The sequence below is a fragment of the Euprymna scolopes genome, chromosome 35 (genome assembly GCF_053919585.1).
Source record: "Euprymna scolopes isolate OS-2025 chromosome 35, ASM5391958v1, whole genome shotgun sequence".
Taxonomy (NCBI): Eukaryota; Metazoa; Mollusca; class Cephalopoda; order Sepiida; family Sepiolidae; genus Euprymna; species Euprymna scolopes.
In genome coordinates, this window is record NC_136516.1 from 11,311,797 (window position 1) to 11,321,825 (window position 10,029).

At 27.2% G+C, this 10,029-nt stretch overlaps 1 protein-coding gene across 2 annotated transcripts in view; it reads left to right on the forward strand.

Moving 5' to 3' along the window:
* The window catches only part of LOC145259682 (uncharacterized), a 94,807-nt gene extending 89,269 nt beyond the window's left edge, over positions 1-5,538 (forward strand). For both annotated transcript variants that reach the window (XM_080117348.1, XM_080117350.1), the window contains exon 4: positions 4,499-5,538. The gene's annotated coding sequence lies outside the window, so the exon portion shown is untranslated. The remainder of the gene's footprint in view (positions 1-4,498) is intronic.
* The last annotated feature ends 4,491 nt before the right edge of the window (positions 5,539-10,029 follow it).

The window sequence follows — 10,029 nt, forward strand, 5'->3', positions numbered from 1 at the left end:
ATACAGAAAAAAAAACTCAAAGAAAATAGAATTTATCCTTCAGAGAAAAAAACAAATAAAATAGAATTTATATAACAGAACAAAAACAAGAAAATTAGAGAATAAATACACACGATTCATTATTTTGGTCCTCATAATTAACAGATTTAATGAATTAAATAAAAAAAATATAGCGGAAGAGAAAGAAAATATATACTAATTAAATATAAAAAACATAAATATTTGATTTAATAATTTATAAATGAACGTGCGTAATGAAAAAAAAAACAATATACCACGTGACATGGCGCCGTAGATACAAAATAACCTTTCCAAAGTTAACGACCATATATGAAAAATACCATTAATCGAAAGTTTTTGTGTTTTATACCAAAAGGTAGGTATAGCGAAAAGTTACAATTAAAGGAATTTCAAAAACGATTTTTTGTTTAGCTATTGATAGTTGTATTTGTGACGGCAGTTCTTCAGACCTCCATAATTCACAAGGAGTAGTTAACACCTATTATTTTTTCTTACTTTTTCATTGCTTTTACACGTTGTTTCTAACGTGAAGAATAAGTTTAGCCAAACTAATTTTGAAATAGGGTATATCAAAGGAACACATATAAAAATGATACCACTATAAAAAACAAATGAAATACTAGATAAAATTGAGCAAACATAATTACCAAAATTACAGAAAAAGATAAAAAAATAAACAAACAAAAAATGGTGAAGTTTGTTGTGTGAAATGAATTATTGAAAGAAAATTAATTGAACTAATAGAAATGTTAAATAAAAAAATGTCACATTTCAATATTTTTTTAATAATTAAATTCTCAGGGTTGTCAAAATTAAAAATTAAGTGATTTTTTTTTATTAGACTTCTTTTGAAGCTTGTTACCTTGAAAAATACATTTAAAACCCTGTTTTTTTTAAATAAATTGAAAAATAAATGCAATTAAAAAAATTTAATTGATAATTGAAACTTTAAAAACATATTAAACATTGAAAAATTACTTATCTCACAAATTAACGTCCAATAAAGTAGATCCAGTCTTCATACAGGAATTTGGTTATAATAAATATATCTTTCTCAAACTTAAAAATGAAATCTTTTTTTTTTTTTTTTTTTTTTTTTTTTTTTTTTTTTTTTTTTTGAGAGAGTGCTTTAAAATCGCCGGGGAGTGCCGCCTAAAATTTTAAAGAAGTAAATTTTAGGAGTTTAGTGCCTTTCAAAGACGGTTATCATAATTTATTATCATCATTTAATTTCCTTTTTTTTTCCTCCCCCCCCCACACCTTTCCACGTGGTTCAGTAGTTAACCAGTGCTCCTGTTGCTGTCAGTCAGCTATCTTTACCTAAGTTTTAATTTCTAGTTAAAAGAATTTTTCATGAATGGAATCAGCATTTTTAAAAATTATTTTTTTAGTTGTATATATTGTATTTACTCTTTGAATTTAAGGAGGGTTAAAAAAAAATGGTGACACCTAGATGGTGACGTAGGCAAAAAAAAAAAAAAAAAAGACACTGCGATTTCGACCCTCACTAATAAAACTGCTCTGAGTGACTAGTTGGTAATTTTTTGTTCCTTTTCTTTTTTATTTTGCTCCTCCAATTTATTTGGATGCTTCATAGTTAAATGTTTTAACATGTTGGTTGTGGTCATGTTAGATGGTTTTATTCCTCGCGATATTTTAATTTGACAGACTTTGCAAATGGCTTTCAGCTCATCATCTTCAAAAAGACTTTTTTTTGGACTTTGGGCCATATTAGAAAATTCAGTTTATCTGTAAACAAATAATTTACTATTAAATTTTGTTTTAAAGCTAGTCACTTATTTGGATAATTAATTCAAAATAATCCGCTAAAAAAGACAAAAAGAAAAAATATAAAAGGATAGGGTGGTAAATTGTACCAACCGGTAGTTAACAAAAAAAACTTATAGGATTTAATTTTTGAAACCAATGTATAAAAGTTTACATAATGAAATGCAAATATGTATTTTCGGGTTTGTATTACTGTACACATAGATTCGAAAAAGTTGTCAAAAAACAAATATATAACAAACAAATATTATCAAAGGCAAGATAAGTTACGTTTCTACCAAACTGGGTAATTTATTTTGTTTTTATTCAATGTAACATGTTTATTCAGCTCGAAAAACATGCAGTGTTTACCGATGTATTGGAAAATTCAAAATGGCGCCCGACACTCTCTTTAACATGGCAAGTTCGGGAAAAGGTGTTATAAATAATAAACTAGACAAAATACTATAAAAAAAACACCGAATATATGTCAAAATATGTCACGGTAACATATATTGAGCGAGTTTCTAGCAGTATTTTGTATAGTTTATTATTTATAACATCTTTTCCTGAACTTACCGTGTTAAAGAGAGTGTCGGGCGCCATTTTGAATTTTCCAATACATCGGTAAACACTGTATGCTTTTCGAGCTGAATAAACATGTTACATTGAATAAAAACCCGAAAAAGATATCCAGTTAGGTAGAAAAATAACTTTGCCTTTGATAACATTTATTTGTTATATATTTGTTTTTTGACAACTTTTTTGAATCTATGTGTACAGTAATACAAACCCGCATTTTCTTTTGAATTTTTTTTTGGTTGACTGTGTTCAATTCACACATGGTTGATGCGGTTCAATATTGCTAAACTATAAGTCCTTAGTAAAATTCTATTTATAAATACTTTTTAAAATGAAATTATTTAATTAATCGTAAATATTATTTAGACATAAAAATTAATTGATTACAAAACCTTCTAAAAATATATATATTAATTTCTTTTTCGTTCGGCAAAAAACTGAGAATGCAGTTAGGAGATTCGAAGTTCCTATCCCATCGCAGTTACCACCTGACGAAGGCCAGAGGAATAGTTGGCCGAAACGTCGTGAAACAACATCTAAGAAAGATAATAGTCCGCAGTAAATAAATATAAAAAATTCTCAAGTTTGAAAAAAATCTATCTGAAAAAGATATGAGGTTACATATTGGCCAAAACGTTCCAAAAATTACAACCAAGATAAGATTAATACTGGACAATCTAAATAATGCAGGTGAAAATATTAAAAAATGAAATAAAATTTTAATTAATAAAAAAAAAGTTAAAACAATTTTTAAAAATCTGAAAAAAAAAGTTTATATTTTACAGACGTAACATTTTAAAATATAAACATTTTTTTCGTAATGTATTTTTTATCGTTCTTGATTCACCCACGCTGTAAAAACAATAGTATTTTCTTTTTGTATATTTTTTTGTCAGTTTTTAAATTATTAATACTTAAATTATTGTCTGAATGATAAATAAACTATGGTAAGTACAATTTCTTATCACAATTTGCTGCAAGGTGATTTTTTTTTTTTTTTGTATAAATGTAAGATTTCTTCTGAAATGAGCATTTATCCATCAAGTACATTCGATGAATGCATAATTTTAGAAAAGAAAACTCGTCTATAAACTTCTAAAGATTTTGAAATATTAAATTTTTAATTGAAACCATAAGACTCCAAAAGTATCAAATCTGAAATTAAATGCTAACTAGCTGACTTTTTTTTCAGTAACACTAAAAATAGAAATGTGAAACCTATATTTATTTCAGTAATACTAAAAATAGAAATGTGAAACTTTTTATTTCAGTAACACTAAAAATAGAAATGTGAAACCTATATTTATTTTAGTAACACTAAAAATAGAAATGTGAAACCTATATTTATTTCAGTAACACTAAAAATAGAAATGTGAAACTTTTTATTTCAGTAACACTAAAAATAGAAATGTGAAACCTATATTTATTTCAGTAACACTAAAAATAGAAATGTGAAACCTATATTTATTTCAGTAACACTAAAAATAGAAATGTGAAACTTTTATTTATTTCAGTAACACTAAAAATAGAAATGTGAAACCTATATTTATTTCAGTAACACTAAAAATAGAAATGTGAAACCTTTATTTATTTTAGTAACACTAAAAATAGAAATGTGAAACTTTTATTTATTTCAGTAACACTAAAAATAGAAATGTGAACTCTATATTTATTTCAGTAACACTAAAAATAGAAATGTGAAACCTATATTTATTTTAGTAACACTAAAAATAGAAATGTGAAACTTTTATTTATTTCAGTAACACTAAAAATAGAAATGTGAAACCACGTATATAAAGAGCACTTTTTTTGTTGTTTTTAGTTGCCGCAATTAACCCCGGATTTAGCGCAATTACCTAAAGTACAGAATAATTTCAAATATTTTTTTTTTTGTTTTCAAATAGAACAAAGTCATACTATTCACAACAAATGTATTTTCAAATATTGTACTTGTATTTTGTTTTCTTCAATACATTCATCCAGAAGAAGTCTTACAATAAAGACGAAACATTGATGGACATATAACTTGGTTTGTTCCTTTTTCTTCTCTCTCTCTCTATTTATATATATATATCTATTGTCTTAAGATTACACTTTTTAATTTTGTTGTAATTTGGTATTTTTCCAGATGTCTCCCACGTTCCATTGCTGAATCCGTGTGACGCTCTCTCTCTTATTCTCACGGTCATTGTTGTCAACACGTTGGTGAAAGGGGCAACTGTTTACAAATCGCCATGTGTGCAAAGAATCTGCCCACCTTAGCAACGGAATCGCAATGATTGACGTGATGATTTGTATTTATTTTATATATTTTTTTTCTTTGTTACATGTTTTTAATATTTTTTTTACATGTTTTTTATTTTATTTTTACCCTTTTTTTTACATTTTTTTTAAATTTAAAAAAAAATTTTTTACCTTTTTTTTACATTTTTTTTACACTTTGACATTTTTTTTTCCCCTTTTTTTTTGCATTTTTTAAAACTTTTTTTTACATTTTTTTAATTTACACTGTAATTATCTTTTCTTTTTTAATCTTTTAATTCATAAATTAATTTTCAGTTTCTTCTTGTTACATATGAACATTCGACAGAAAAATTTAATCCTCTTTATTTTTTAATAATCCATGATTTATTTCATATTTTGTTTTTGAAGAAAATATCTCGATAAAAACCACATGTTTATATCAATGTTAACCTGTAAAAAAAAAATTTTCAATAAGACAAACTTATCAGAATATAAAAACTCTACCCAGTTAAGAGAAGAGAATTATAGAATAAAAAAAAATGAGTAAAGTTACAAGGGAAATTTATTACATTAATAGAGAAAGGAAATAGGAAAGAAACCTCGTTAGGCTATAGATGAAAAGCATTTAGCTTCGAAATGCCATGGTCTAAAGAAGCTTTCCCCCCCCCTATTTCCTTTTTTCTATATTCCTTATTGACCTGATGTAATAAACTTCCTTTGTAACTTTACTCCTTACCTTTTTTATTTTATATATATATGTTTACTAGCAGGTTGCCCAGCATTGCCCAACCGTAAAATATATTTAAATATGATATTTTAATTCATGTGGATTACATATTTATTATTATAGAACCAATTCTCTCTCAATTAATATATTGTACCTAATATATAGTAGTGAGATGAAAAGTAAAAAAAAAAAAAAAAGTATTACTTGAGTGCCATCACCTAGAATCGAAATCAAAACATACACCTCTCCAGCCTCATACCTTAGCCTCTGAGCTATGCCCATACGCACATAAATAGTTTTAAAAAAATAACGTTGTTTAACCTATGAATGTATATTTGTGCATGTAAACAGGTTTAGTCGACTACTCCATCCAAGGTCAACTGTTTTGTTTTCAATTTTGACCCTTGGCAATTTTTGGTGGTTGAAAATCAAACGAAAAGTGTGCTACATGTCTAAATATCCTATAAATCAAATTTCAACTCTGTAGATCAAATATTTGTGAGAGGAGTTTGATAGAAATATTTTTCACACACGCCGACAAGGTTTTATATATACGTTTCTATGTGCTAACATGTTTTAATCCTAACTTCTATCAAACAAATTTTATTGGGGTTTTAGCTGGTAAAATTAACTGCTAAGGGGTCAAAATTGAAAACAAAAATTGACACTTGGCAGGCATAAGTCGACTTAAAGTACTTCTCTACACATACGCAAATATACATTTATACGTTAATGTCAAGTAATTTTTAGAGTTTTGAGATCCATTTGTTGTTAGCTTAGACATTAATGAATAAGACTGGAATGCTAAATATTTTGGTTTTGTTTCTAACTGATGGCACCTAGGTCATAGTTTGTTTGTTTTTTAAACTTTTTAAGTCGCCACTATGTACTGGGTACAATATAATAATCCACAGAGAATTGGCTCTATAATTATAAATACGAAATGTGCATAAATTAAAATATCACGTAACCAGGCAACACCAGATGACTTGCTAGTGTGTGTGTGTATATATATATAATATATATATATAGCTATAGATATATACAATCTCAAATTGAACATGTATACGTTTTGAAGTCATCCAATGCAAAAAATAACAAACAATTTAAAAATGTTTATCGATATATTTCGGCAAAGAAACACCCTCGTCAAAATTCGTTTGTTTTTTTTTGTTTTTTACTTCTCACGCCTCATGATGGTACTTTTAGGCGGGACCACGTCCGTTTAGTTGATGGTCAACGGTTTGTTTGTTTGTTTGTTTGTTTTTTTATATGTACATTCCTGGACTATAAAACACAAAAAAAACATTAACAACAACTAAACGGACATGTCCCGCCTAAAATACCATCATGAAGAAAAAAAAAAAAAACTAATCTTGAGAAGGGTGAGTTTCTTTGCCGAAATATATCGATAAACATTGTTTTTTTTAAATTGTTTATTATTTTCTGCGTTGGATGGCTTCAAAATGTATTTTATATACGCGTTCTATTTGATTTCCTATTTACCAACGCTTTCAAACATATGTATGTGTATATATATATATATATATATATATATATATATATATGTGTGTGTGTGTATATATATATATATATGTGTGTGTGTGTATATATATGTGTGTGTGTGTATATATATATATATATATATATATGTGTGTGTGTGTATATATGTGTGTGTGTGTATATATATATATATATATATATATATTCAAAACATGAGGTTAGAAAGGAATACCATGTGCAGATTGTTTTTTTAAAATAAACAAATATTCATTTAAAGTTTCATATTTTCAGCTTATAACAAAGCCTTCATCAGGAATATTTTTAAAAACAATACATTTTTTTTTTTTTTTAAATACTTTCCATGTTGTAGTTTGGCACAGTTTGTTTGTCGAAGATGTTAAGTGTGTATTGTCCAGTCCAGTGGAGAAGTGCTCGTTTCTGTGCAAATGCGTAGCAAAAAGAGGTAATCAACTTTTTAGAAGCACGAAGAAAATAAAATTCAAAACATGACATTAGAATGAACATTTTTTTTCTTACTTGCCATGTTGTAGTTCTTTCTAACCTTATGTTTTGAATTTTATTTTTTCCGCTCTTCTAAAAAGTGGATTACTTCTCTTTGCCATATATATATATATATATATATATATATATATTGATATATATTGATATAAATAAAAATTTCATGAAAAAAAAAAATTTTTTGACAAAATATAATGAAACAAGTATCATAATTTTTGTTTTCAAAAATGTTTAATTATTATTAGTTATTTTATTTCCATAAATATATTTTTAAAAGGAAAGGTAGTTTGCTTGAAGCATTGCTGATGAATAAATATGTAGAATACTGGATTGTTGATTTATGAACGCAGACAAACAAAGGTTGTATTTAAATTATAAATCTTTATGAATCTAATTTTCAAATTCAATCACATATGTATATAAATCTGTAAATATGGACTTCTGTTAAATAATAACCGGGATGGTAAAGTGTTTTTGATAATTTTGAGAGCCACCTCTCTTCTTTTTTTTTTTTTTTTTTTTTAAAGAAAACAAAGCACAAGTATGCCATAAAAGCGAAACAAGAGTACGATGCTTATTTTAAAAAAAATTTTTTTTTTTTTTTTTGTATTGGTCGATTTTTTATTTTATTTTATTTATTTATTTTTTTTTTTAATTTTGTAATTTTTTCTTTAGATTGTAAAACTAGTTCTATCATTATCAAATTGACTACATAAAATATCACGCAAGTGGACAAACGTTGCGTCTTTTCATTTACAAACAAGGTGGGCAAAAGATAGGTTCAAGTAGGTCTATGTAAATACTAGACATCATTACTATTGCCGGTAATTTCTTGATCTAAATGTCAATAATATTTAGTTACTGTATAAATTTTGAATCCTAACAGAGCCACTACTTTGCAAAGGTTTTGGAATTTAGGGAAAGAAATTGAACAATTCATGGCAAATGAGCAATAAGATGTTACACATTTCATCAATGAGGATTCCGAAGTCAGCTCAAAGATGGAAATTTATCAAGTCAATTTAGAGTGATCACATCTACCAGGGCAAACTTTAACAAATTATGCGAAAATGCAAGATACCAAGTTTCACATTAAAAAAAAAGTGATGTTTGAATTTTTATTTCTAAATGTATTTACAATATTACTGAATGTGTTTAGCTATATCTCATAAGTTTATATTTTTTTACTGGCCCTTATTGTTGTTAAAATGTTCAAATGTGGCCCAACATTAAAAAAAATGTACATCCTGTGGTAGAGCTATTAAACCGGGCCAACTTAGTTAGAACAGATTTTTGACGTATATTTAAAACTTTGCACAGTCGTAAAATACGTTTAAATATGATATTTTAATTTGTCCAGATTTTCTATGTATTATTATAGAATCGTGATTTAAAAAAAAAAAAGAAAAGTATTTGGTGCCATCAGCTAGAATCGAAACCAAAAGCAAAACTGTAGCATTCAAAGCTGGTGATGTTACTACTTTACCAATGTGACACGCATATGAACTGATTAAAAATGAACTAAGATGAATGTACAAAATGTATAACGATTTTTTTTTTCAATTTTTTGACCCCTTAAAAACTATTTTAACCGGCTAAAGACCCATAAAAGAATGATCCATAAAAAATCCAATCATGTGAGACCCCTAGCGCCGCTCTGTGACTTTTAGTTTCAAAAAATAGTTTGAAAATATGGAGGCAGACAGACAGACTGACAAATAAACATAATGAGTTTTATAAATTAGATTACACTTATTTAAAAAAAAGAAAATACAGAAATATCTTTATGGTGAACATACTTGTCATGGAATAAAGATGTTATATTCCAAAAATAATGTAAAGTGATCAAATAGTTTTTTTTTCTTATTTAAAAAAATGCAAATTTTAGGATTTTTAGCGATTAAGTATGTTTGGCAACCATTGTTGATCTTTTACTTATGGAGAAATAGATAAATCTTAGTCGAATAGAGTTGTCCGCCCTTGAATTTTAATGCATCCTAAAATATATACATACATACAGTGTATACTGCCTGTTCCATCTGACTCGTCATAAGATTTGAAGTGCATTCTATATAGCAGCTTCTCTAGATTTAATAGTTATGAAGCAAATACGTAGTATAAAAGAACAAACGATGTGGATGTGTAACCGAGCGTGGATGGCAGCTATATGCAAATGACCGAGCCGTGCATGAAGTGACGACAAGGAAAAAGACCAAAAGAATGTGTGCACGGATTAAGAATCATGTTAGAAAGAACAGAGATAGATATGTTACACACATGGGCCAAAAGTGATAGGTTTGAACGAGAGATGAGGCGTTATTTGGGGAAAGTACCTGGAAATAAATGTCTGCCGTCTCGACGGTGGGTGGGGGGGGGTGTCAAGTTATTCCTTGTCTTGGTTTCATTGCAATGGTGGCTACATGTTAACACATGCGTAGACTGTTACAAATAGATGTTGATTTAAAAATAAAATCTAAATATAAGTAATCCCTAAGAAAAAGCGTTTAAAAATTGAGTTCTTATCCAGAATACAACCTAATTAAAGAAACACAACTACAGAAAAATATTTATGGGACAAAAATGTCATGTCCCAAAAATCACATGAATTGATCAAGTAATTTTTTTTATTTTTAACTAAGGAAATCAAATTTTGCGTGTGTTAGCAG